Below are 12,630 nucleotides of genomic sequence, written 5' to 3' on the forward strand. Positions count from 1 at the left end.
TCCGAAAGCATGAAGAACAACTGAGAGCCCAGGCCTACTGATGGTATCATAGGCCTTGACCAGGTCAATAAAACAGAGATGTAGTTCTTGTTGAAATTCTCTACACTTCTGCTGTAGCAGACGGACAGAAAATATGGCATCTGTGCAGAACTGCCCTTTCCTGAAACCGCATTGGGGCTCCGCAAGCCTCTCCTCAGCGTGCCTAGCAAGGCGATGTTGAATAATCCTTGCCAGGACCTTACCCGGCACACTGAGGAGTGAGGTGCCCCTGTAGTTGTTACAGTCTGTGCGGTCCCCCTTCTTAAAGAGGGGGACCACCAGGACATCCTTCCAATCCTGCGGAACCTGTCCAGCGGTCCAGACTGTTGTTATGATGTCATATAGGGCAGTCTGTGCACAAACCCTATCCTCCCTCAGCATTTCGCTTGGGAGATCATCTCTGCCCGGTGCTTTTCCTGGTCTCAGGCTCTGGATCGCCTTCAGTATTTCCTCAACAGATGGCACCTCAGCCAGCCACTCACAGGGGGTGACCTCTTCCAATATTTTAGGCACCGCAGTCTCAGCAGGGTTATCCCCACTTTGTGCCATCATGTTTTCCTGGCTGAGGGATTTCCCCTCCCCCAGGACCTCACAGAAATGATCAGCAAATCTGCAAACCTGTTCCTGGGGGTCGGAGATTGGATCACCATTTTTTCCCCTAATGATGGTAATAGGTGTGTCGCTGCAGGTTACTTTTTGGATGGAGTTAAATAGTGATTTGTGATCGCGGGCCACTGAGGCAGACTCCATCTCCTCAGCAACCCGCGACCACAACCCATCATCCTTGCAGCGCCTCACGGATCTCCGAACCTCCGAGCGAAGGCTGCGGTAAGCCTCCTCATTCTCTGACGTCGGATGCTGTAGCCGATGAGAGTGGGCCTGTCGCTTTTTCTCAACTATCCTGAACACCTCCTCTGTCAGCCAGGGTGGGGAGGTCTGGACCACGTACCCAAAGCAGCCATTGCAGCTGCATGAGTCACAGTCCTAAACCTCGCCCATTTACCCTCAACATCAGGAGGAGTGGGGGACGATGCCAACCCCAGCTGCAAGCGATGATGAAATTCTCGCTTGCAACTTTCATTAGCTGAGACCAGGCCATTTTAGGTTGGAATGGGGTCCTGGGTGTACACCCACCACCGGAGTGGAAGAATGGCAGGCGCATCTTACAGAGGGCAGATCAGCTCCACGGTAGGTCCTGGTGTCAAGGACATGGGCTCGCATCCGCTGGTCCGTCACTATGTAGTCCAGCAGATGTTCTTGCTGGAACCCGGCATGCATCACTGATGTTGTCTGGATGCGCCAATGCCGGAACAGCGTGTTGGTAATTACCAGCCCATGGGCTGCACAAAAATCTAGCAGCCTCCTACCGTTGTTATTGAGCTGATCTGGCCCATGCCTTCCAATCACTCCAGACCAGGTGCCAGCATCATGACCAACTCGGGCATTGAAGTCACCCAACAAGATGACTCTGTCCCGAGTGACCACTTTAGCCAGCACCTGTGACAGGAGATCATAGAAGGCATCCGACTCATCGGCTTTGCCTGCATCCCTCCACGGATGTTCGTTTTCGGTGGGGGCATAAGTAACCACGACCACCACTCCTCGCCTCCGGTTGATGGGAAGGCGAGCCCAAAGTAGCCTGGGGCTTACAGCTTCCCACACCTCACCGCCACGCTCCCACGCCCCCTTAATTATTTTGTTCAGAAGAAGAGCCACACCCTGTTGTTTGGCAGTCTCCTGCCCCGAGTAGAGGACTGTCCACCCCTCATGGTGGCAGGAGCTAGACCCGGTCCACCGGACCTCCTGAATGCCACAGAGATCCAGGCGTACCGGTCCAGCTCCCAACAAAGGAGTGGCAGCCTCTCCTCCGCAGTGAGCGTTCGAACATTCCACGTGGCCATCCGTAGTGGCTTTTCGTTGTTTCTGGAGGAGCCCCAAGGGTGAAGATTCAATCTCCTGGCTCCGCCAATTGGGGTTTTGCCGGGAGACGTCATAGACGCCTGTACCCCCGGGGCCTCCGGCACAAGTTTATTAGTTACATATTTATGTTTAATTCGTAGTTTCGTGGTAATGAATTGAAGGTGGAGGGGTTACCAGCCCCTCGCACCCGTCCAGAGCCCCCGTTTAGCCACTGTGGTGGTCACAGACGCCATGAGGGGAGAGGCCAATGGGCATTGGCCCTCCCCCCACAGCACTGTCCACGACAGAGTTGCCCGTCCGGCACCACGAGGAGGTAGGGGGTTGTTTTGCCGGACCCAAACACATATGTACTTACACACACATATCAACTAGGACACACATGGACTTGTGTGTGTAAGACACACATGGACTTACACACACACACATATCGACGTGTACAGCAATCCCCAATGATGGCACAGCTATCAGCCTCGAAGCAGTACGTATCAGTAAATAGCGTGACGTGGCCAATGAAAACAATGGAAATGCATAGAAGAAATAAGCTGAAATAAGTGTAAATTAAAGAGCAGCGGTACGCACAGGTAAGTTGAGAAGCAGGCTACAGTCTTGATTATAGACTGGCAGGTCGCCGACTCAATGACATAAGCATTTCTACAGTCGACATTAAAAGCTGGAAATACGGGCAGCAGCTGAAAAAGCAGGATACAGTCGACATGAAATGCTGGCAGTACACTGAGTGTGGTAAAGAAGCAGGCACCAGATTAGAGACTAGCATACTCTCATAATGGCCAAAAGGCAAACTAGCAGTGTAGATAATAGAGTGCCAGTGCACTGGCGTTAATTAATGAGCAGGCAGCGGTCCACAGCACAGACTGGCAGTACATCATCGCAGCGTAAAAAAAGACAGCAAAAAAAGGGAATATTTAGCAATCTACTAATGAAAAATACGTTTTCTGCACACAAACATTATTATAGTAATCTTTGCCAACGTATTTATTTGATAAGAGTGTAGGGGATCTGCGAGCCAGCCTCACGCACACGCACCACGCAAACACGGCGTCACCCAGACCAAGGCGTGCCAGACGGGAGTGTGTATTGGAGATGCGTTAAAGGGCGCTGTGGGACGGGTGTTCGAGGTGGGTTGTGGAACGAGTGTAGCTGTGCATTGGTGAATTAAATAAGTGCTTCAAACCATTATCGACTCCTCTTCAATAGTAAACAATGAACCTGAGTTATCTGCACACAAACATTATGAATGTAATATTTGCCAACGTATTTGTTTCGTAATAGTAAACAATGAAGCGGAGTTGTTATCTGCACTCAAAATTATTATTGTAATGTTTGGCAACTTATTATTTCGATTTAAAGCTTTCGTGACTGCAGGGATTCGTCTTCTTGGTCCTTTCGGTAAAGTCACGTAGAAGGGAAATAATAAAATAATAAAACATAATAAAATAAAAATTCTCACGACGTTTCAGCCACAACACAAGCAGCCGTCATCAGGTGAAGAAACAGAGCTGTCGGAAAGACAGTGTCCCAATGAACACCGCCAAGCTTGGCAGCGTATATTTAAGCTGGGTCGGGGGGAGGAGAGCGCCTTGACAAAGGAATTTACATATCAACACCGGAATTAAGCATATTGATGGGAAATGCAGATATGGGATTAGTCACTCCTTGTGGATTGTGTAGGTGGTGGGAGGGGGGGTCTCAAATTCATATTATGCTAGTGTATTATGTAGGATTAGCAGTGATAAAGGGAGGAAGTAGGATTAGCAGTAATAAAGGGAGGGAAATTTTAATCGTAAGAAACTGCAGCAGCCAAACCACCGCATATCAAGATCGTGCATTGTGTGGGCAACAAAGAAGGAGGAGTTTCTAAAGAACTGCAAATACCCTACTACCATATAATACACCTGTGTGAAAAAAACGAAATATAAACATCAATGTGCTCAATATACTCTCCAATAAGCTGAGCTATTAACATTAAGTAACTGGGTATATGCTGCACAACAAAATTCAAGAACTATTCAACGATGGCAGCTATACAAAAAATAAAAAGAGACCCCACCAACAGCCTCGTCATCAAAACCAACAAAATCATTTCTGATTTAACCACATTAATTGATCAAACCAAACAGTTCTCGTTGAAACCTTCTGTGGTCAGGCCACCAAGATTATATGGCTTACCAAAAATACATAGAGAAGATACACCATTTCGTCCAATTGTGTTACTATCAACTCCCCCACCTACAAACTGGTTCGTTTTTTGTCTGAAATCCTGCGGCCTTTCACTGGAAAAACCACCTCTGTGGTACTACACTCTACCCACCTGGTATCGACAATCAAGGGTATTTCCCTGTCCCCAGACGACCTGCTTGTCAGTTTTGATGTGGTTTCCTTATTCACCAAAGTTCCTGTACCTGACACCATCGCAATCATTGAAGACTTGGTTCATCAAGGACTGAATACTGAGGTACCCCCCCTGGTGAGACACTGCATACTTCACCTGGAATGAAACTTTCTACAAACAAATTGAGGGCACCCCAATGGGCTCCCCCCTATCTCCGGTTGTAGCCAACGTTTTCATGGAGAAATTTGAGACTGACGCCATCCAGACTGCCTCTCGACGCCCGACCTTATGGAAGAGGGGCGTGGATGACACTTTTGTCATCTGGCCACATGACCGGCTTGCTCTAGACCAATTCCTCGACCACATCAATTCCATACACCCAGCCATCAGATTCACCATGGAAGTCGAAAAAGATGGCAAGCTACCCTTTTTGGATGTCTTAATTAAAAGGAGATCTGATGGTTCAATGAGCCACTCTGTCAACAGGAAAGCTACCCATAAGGATGCTTACCTAAAACCGGATTCCCACCACCATCCATCCCAGAAGAATTCCCTCATCAAGACTCTACACCATAAAGCCCAATGCATCTCCGACCAGGAACACATTGCCTGTGCACTCAAGCACGTACACCTAGCTCTCAAGGCTAATGTTTACTCCGACTACACAATCCGCAAAGCCATCACTCCAACCATGAAGAAGGATCCTCTTGAGGAGCCTTTCAAAACCATCAACTTACCCTACATTACGGGGGTCACAAAAAAGACCTCCAAAATCCTGAACAAACACAAGATCCAGGTCCGATTCAACACAGTACATAAAATCCGTGATCTGGTACCTTCTGTAAAAGATGTGGTCCCAGACATACAGTACCCTAGCATCTACAAACTAAGTTGCCTCTGTGGTAGCAGTTACATTCGAGAAACGAAACGACATGTCTTGGACCGCATGCGTGAACATAAAGCAGACTTGAAACACGGTAGAACGAACACCTCAGCCATGGCAGACCATTGTTATAATTCAGTGGGCTCACATGACACTGACTTCTCCAAGACGGAGGCTCTCTGAAGGCCATACGGCTACCATGAGAGATTCGTTCATGAGGCCATCCACATATATAAACACAAAGACCATTTCAACCGAGAAGATGGACTCTGGCTCAGCAATCATTGGAAGGACGTGATAAACCATTTCGGGTCTTAACTGATTGTGTTCACGTTTTCTCATCACGAAATGGAATCTTTGCTCTGCTGCAAGTCTCCTGCTACCACTCTCCCATTGACATATTTCGTTGCTTCCTCTTGGTACCTTTTACGCGACGATCAATGAGATGGTGTATAGCAGATTGTATAATAATAAATAGTATAACAGTGTAGTGTCTAATATAATGTATAAGGTAATATATAGTATCGTAATTGTATAGTGAATATACAGCAGTGTGGTATACAGTAGGGTGTGTAGAATAATACATAGAGTAATATTACAATGTATAGTCTAAGGTGGTGTATAGTAACGCAGTGTATAATTCAATGTTGGGTTTGTCTATGGCAGTGTATAGTACGGGGTATATCCGTGTGATGTAAGAAAAAAGTTTAGCTGGAGGCATATTGTGTTTTTTGCGATGTAGAAGTGTAATGTATGACTGTTAGTAGCTCAGCTTATTGGAGAGTATATTGACTATATTGATTACATTGATGTATTTTATATTTTAGTTTTTATCGGTTCACTATATGGTAGTCATTATATAGTGTAGCGTATACCCAGTTACTTAATCTTGGTTCTTTCGGTAAAGTCACGTAGAATGGAAATGATAAAATAAAACATAATAAAATAATATAAAGCTACCCATACGGATAATAAAATAATCTAACCTATATAACTAATTTTTTGTCTGTCTGTCTGTCTGTCCGTCCGTCTGTCCGTCTGCGTACGCTCCCTTCCAGGGGATGTAGCTCTCGTACCGTGGGGTTCGCCGAGATTAAATTTTGCAGGTGGGCACGCCCCTGGCCCCGCGGTAAACTTAGGCATTTCAGATTTTTCGTCTCTAAACTTTAAATAGGACCGATTATCTATTTAGTGCGATTTATCTTTATTTATTTATTTACTATTGCCGACCAGCACGTAACGAAGCACGCCGTTGCGCATGAGTGAAGGCGGTTGCCCCTGGCAACAGGCGGTTGGCCCCTGGCAACGGGCTGCAACGCTGCTTCGAGGTGGACGCCATTTTTAATTCCCGTAAAAAATATGCGCACGCATTAACACGCGACTCTGAGGTAAATTCATCAAAGTTTCACGTCCTCTTCACTTCCCCACCACCCCAATGTGTGCAATTACTATTATAGGGTCGGTAGATAATAAAATTATAGCGATTAGACAGTATTATTGTAGCGCGGGGGGGGGGGGGGGTAACGGCCCCAGTACCCAGCCTCAGCCGGGTGGGCAATCTAGGCGAGGCCGGAGGCTCTGCACGGTACTAGGCCTCGACACCCCACACGTGTCAGGTGACGACTTTGTGGTATAAACTCGATATACCCAGCGTTGCCTGGGGGAAAAATACATTTAAAATCTTCTGAAAACTTTAAAACATAACATACCAATGAAAATACAACTGTGTAATTAAAATTCTAAACCCGACCGCGCCAAGAATCGATTCTCTGAATCGCGAAGAGGAATCGAAGGTTGTAGATTCATTTAGAATCGCCCTGTTCCCGTTTCATATAAGTTTGTTATAGAGTCGATGTAAACTGCTACGAATGGGAAATATCCAGCGTTGACCGGGGCAAAAATATAATTAAAAACTCCTGAAAACTTTAAAACATAACATACCAATGCAAATTAAACTCTGTAATTAAATATGGAAACCTCCTACGCGCCAGGAATCGATTCTTTGAATCGCGCAAAGGAATCATCGAAGGTTGTAGATTCCTTTAGAATCGCCCTATTCCTGCCACGTTTGCTTAACATTTCCCACACACACATTCACACATTTAGCTTTTACATTTAATATACAAAACGTCAGCATCTACTGCTGTCATCATAGGTAAAAATATATACACCTTCACCACTCTCCCTCATCACTCTCCCTCACTCACCCTCAACACTCACTATCACTCACTATCACTCACCACTCACTATCACTGACCACTCACTATCACTGACCACTCACCACTCACACTCACCCTCACCACTTACCCTCACAACTCACCCTCACCACTATTCCTCACTACTTACCCTCACCACTCTCCCTCACCAATCACCAATCACCCTCAAGCATACTTGGCGACACGTAAGTAAGTTTTTAAAACGGGAATAGGGTGAGTGGTGGTGGTGAGTGGTGAGTGGTTAGGGTGAGTGGTGATTGGTGAGGGTGAGTAGTGAGGATGAGTGGTGAGGGTGAGTGGTTGTTGTGAGGGTGAGTGGTTGTTGTGAGGGTGAGTGGTGAGGGTGAGTGGTAAGAATGAGTGGTGAGGGTGAGTGACGGTTGTGAGAGGTGATTAGTGAGTGGTGAGGGTGAGTGGTGATTGTTGAGGGTGTGATTGGTGAGAATGAGTGGTGAGGGTGAGTGGTGAGGGTGAGTGGCGGTTGTGAGTGGTGATTAGTGAGGGGTGAGTGGTGAGGTTGAGCGTGAGTGGTGAGGGTGAGTGGTGAGGGTGAGCAGTGAGGGTGAGCAGTGAGTGGTGATTGGTGATTGGTGAGGGTGTGATTGGTGAGGATGAGTGGTGAGTGGTCAGGGTGAGTGGTGAGGGTGAGTGGTGAGTGGTGAGGGTGAGTGTTGAGGGTGAGTGGTGAGTAGTGAGGGTGAGTGGTGAGCGTGACTGGTTAGTGGTGAGGGTGAGTGGTGAGGGAGAGTGGTGAGGGAGAGTGGTGAGGGTGAATGGTGAGGGTGAGTGGTGAGGGTGAATGGTGAGGGTGAGTGGTGAGGGTGAGTAGTGAGTGGTGAGGGTGAGTGGTGATTGGTGAGGGTGAGGGTGAGTAGTGAGGGTGAGTGGTTGTTGTGAGGGTGAGTGGTGAGTGGTAAGAGTGAGTGGTGAGGGTGAGTGGCGGTTGTGAGTGGTGATTAGTGAGGGGTGAGTGGTGAGGGTGAGCGTGAGTGGTGAGGGTGAGTGGTGAGGGTGAGCAGTGAGGGTGAGCAGTGAGGGTAAGTGGTGATTGGTGAGGGTGTGATTGGTGAGGATGAGTGGTGAGTGGTCAGGGTGAGTGGTGAGGGTGAGTGGTGAGCGGTGAGGGTGAGTGTTGAGGGTGAGTGGTGAGTAGTGATGGTGAGTGGTGAGCATGACTGGTGAGTGGTGAGGGAGAGTGGTGAGGGAGAGTGGTGAGGGTGAATGGTGAGGGTGAGTGGTGAGGGTGAGTGGCAAGTAGTGAGGGTGAGTGGGGAGGGTGAGTGGCGGTTGTGAGTGGTGATTAGTGAGGGGTGAGTGGTGAGGGTGAGGTTGAGTGGTGAGGGGAGGTTGAGCGGTGAGGGTGAGCAGTGAGGGTGAGTGGTAATTGGTGAGGGTGTGATTGGTGAGGATGAGTGGTGAGTGGTGAGGGTGAGTAGTGAGGGTGAGCGGTGAGGGTGAGTGGTTGTTGTGAGGGTGAGTGGTGAGTGGTGAGAGTGAGTGGTGAGGGTGAGTGGTGAGCGTGAGTGGTGAGGGTGAGTGGTGATTGTTGAGGGTGTGATTGGTGAGGATGAGTGGTGAGTAGTGAGGGTGAGTGGTGAGGGTGAGTGGTGAGGGTGAGTGTTGAGTGGTGAGGGTGAGTGGCGGTTATGAGTGGTGATTAGTGAGGGGTGATTAGTGAGGGGTGAGTGGTGAGGGTAAGCGTGAGTGGTGAGTGGTGAGGGTGAGCAGTGTGGGTGAGTGGTGATTGGTGAGGGTGTGATTGGTGAGGATGAGTGGTCAGGGTGAGTGGTGAGGGTGAGTGGTGAGGGTGAGTGCTGAGTGGTGAGGGTGAGTGGTGAGAGAGTGGTTAGTTTTGAGGGTGAGTGGTGAGGTTGAGTGGTGAGGGTTAGTGGAGAGTGGTGAGTGGTGATTGGTCAGTGGTGATTGGTGAGGATGAATGGTGAGTAGTGAGGGTGAGGTTGTGTGGTGAGGGTGAGTGGGGGTTGTGACGGTGAGTGGTGAGGGTGAGTGGTGAGGCTGAATGGTGAGGGTGAATGGTGAGAGTGAGTGGTGAGTGGTGAGGGAGAGTGGTGAGGGAGAGTGGTGAGGGTTAGTGGTGAGGGTCAGTGGTGAGGGAGATTGGTGAGGGAGATTGGTGAGGGAGATTGGTGAGTGGTGAGTTGTGAGGGTGAATGGTGAATAGTGAGTGGTGAGTGGTGAGGATGAGTGGTAAGGGTGAGTTGTGAGTGGTGAATGGTGAGGGTGAATGATGAGTACAGTCAATATGCACTGCTGTAATCATAGCAGGTACCACCACCACAGAATGTACTGCTGTCATCATAGCAGGTACCACCACAGTATGTACTGCTGTCGTCATAGCAGGTGCCACCACACTCGGTATGTACTGCTGTTATCATACCAGGTACCACCACCACAATATGTACTCCTCTCATCATAGCAGATACCACCACAGCAGTATGCACTGCTGTAATCATAGCAGGTTCCACCACAATATGCACTGCTGTCATCATAACAGGTACCAACACAGCAGTATGCACTGCTGTAGTGATAGCAGGTACGACCTCAGTCGGTATACACTGCTGTAGCGATAGTAGATACTGCTATTGAGTTGGTAGATACCGCTATAGTAAATACTAAAACAGTCAGTATATACCGCTACAGTCAGTCAATACTGCTACAGTCAGTATATACTACTATACAGTCAGTACATACTACCACGGTGAGTAGCTACTAGAGTCAGTAGATACTATTATAGAGTGAGTAGATACTGCTATAGATTTTGTAGTTACTACTATAGTCATTGGATACAACTATAGAGTCAGCAGATACTATACAGTTAGTCGTTACGAGTATATAGTCGGTAGATACTACTGTAGGCCCAGTAAATACTACTATGGTCAGTAGTTATTACAGTCACTAAATACTACTACACAGTCAGTAGCTACTACTGGCTCAGTAGATACTACGGTACAGTCAGTAGATACTACTACAGAGTCAATAGATACCACTTCCTCTGTTGTCTGTGTAATGAGTTCGAATTAGGTGCACACACACGCAGCTTGGAGGCAACACTATTTATTAACGGTAAGTAATATAACACTGTACATGAGGTGGTGACCACCTTCCTCAACTCACTAACACTCTGGAACGCGACACAGACTGGACCAGGCAGGCAACGGCCTGCCTGGCCCAGGACGACGACTCAGGACTTGACGACCGATGATGTCTTCTCCTTGGAGTACAGTACAACAGCCTCGCTCTGCGTTCACACCACGCTTATATCTGGTTTGGCGTGGCTGGCTCCGCCCCGGCGTGGCTGGCTCTCTTCAGGCCACGCCTCCCTTCCCAGGACACGCCTCACTTCCCCCACCTCTGGGAAGGTCCGGATCCCTCCAGCACGTGACCCCCCAGGCACCCCCTTGGGGCCCCCAGCCCTCGTACAGGCCGACACAGTAGTGACCATTCTATGTCACTACATCACCCCCCCCCTGTATAAACACACAGCCGTCCCCGGCTGTAACACAACTGTGAAAAATCGAAAAGGTGTGCCTCCGAACCAGCAACATAAATAAATGACCGGCGACCGATAAGAGATACAATCACGTAATATATACAGAATCGACGAGGGTAAAAGGGAACCGCATAGAAAACGGGGAATAAACAACAAATATACATGAAAACTGGCTAACCCACTTACGCTCCAGCACAGCCCCCCCCCCCGTTAAAATCACGCATGCAATGACAGTCACCCGTTAGCACCCCCCAGCCTTTCCGACGTGGCGTCACAACCAGTAGCACGCGTCGGCCATATCGGGGGGGGAATTTCCATGTTACCACCCCACCGCCTTTCCGACGCGGCGTCACAACCAGTAGCACGCGTCGGCCATATCGGGGGGGGAATTTCCATGTTACCACCCCACCGCCTTTCCGACGCGGCGTCACAATCAGTAGCACACGTCGGCCATATCGGGGGGGGAATTTCCATGTTACCACCCCACCGCCTTTCCGACGCGGCGTCACAACCAGCAGCACGCGTCGGCCATATCGGTGGGATTTTAACCCAGTCTCTCTCCAAGACTCGCATCGCAGCATATAGCTGTACCGACCGAGCTGAGACGACCCAGTCTCTCTCCAAGACTCGCATCGCAGCATATAGCTGTACCGACCAAGCTGAGACGACCCATCGTTCACTCACTGCACAACATGCACCCTAACAACTGAGGGATACAGTCTCAACGTAACAGGACAACTCCACCTGAACCTTACGAATCTCCAGCCCACTGTTTCAACGCGCCTCGGAGGGTCTCAACCTCCGAGCCGTCAGGTCAAGCTGTCAGCCATAGCATGACAGGACCACACTCCCCGAGCCATGTGAGCGCACAGCCCACAAGGCTAGACAAGCCACAGAGTGTCTCGATCTCCGGGCTGTCAGGTCAAGCCGTCAGCCATAGCATGACGGGACCACAACGTTCATGTTAGACACGCAACACTCACTGGGCCATCCTGGTCAGGACCTGCGCCCCAAGATAGGTGACAGCCAGCAGCACAATTCCAAATCCCTGGCAGCATGTCACCATCGCAATTTAACACCATCACAACACATACAATTTGAATTATGATCCCCCACAGAACTGATCCAATGCCGAACAGGTACGCACAATTTGTGACGATCCCGAATATTCAATGGTCACAACAATACACCTCACATCCCGTATCCGTACACATCATCTCCGAGACTCGCATTGCAGCATGCAGCTGTACCAACCGAGTGGAGAGAGCAACGCAATTTGATGGCAATTAACGGAAACGCACCCCCGATCCATGTAGAACACAAGAAGCATTCCCGCACAAAAGACATCATCTGTGCAACAACGGACAGGAACCAACCAGTGAGTTTGAAACAAACCGAACCTGTCATTTCAAAATCCCCTTCAACATTAACCATGGGACTCAGGGCATTAGAATTTTGAGAGCAAAAAAAAACTAGACACAAACGTCAAAAATCGCCGAATTGATTAATACAGTATATGCAGTATACGAAGTTCGTACAGTCAATCATTTGGCGCAATGCTCCATCCAGTCCCCACATATAAACAACAACAATCCTAGACAACCGCAACAACAAACCAATCCTAAACCCCTACGCCAAGCATCAAAAACGCCACACAGCAACACACCACAACACCAAGCACCCAACTAACATCCCTATGAATAGCAAACCA

Source organism: Lampetra fluviatilis, chromosome 81, assembly GCF_964198595.1.
Source record: "Lampetra fluviatilis chromosome 81, kcLamFluv1.1, whole genome shotgun sequence".
Taxonomy (NCBI): Eukaryota; Metazoa; Chordata; class Hyperoartia; order Petromyzontiformes; family Petromyzontidae; genus Lampetra; species Lampetra fluviatilis.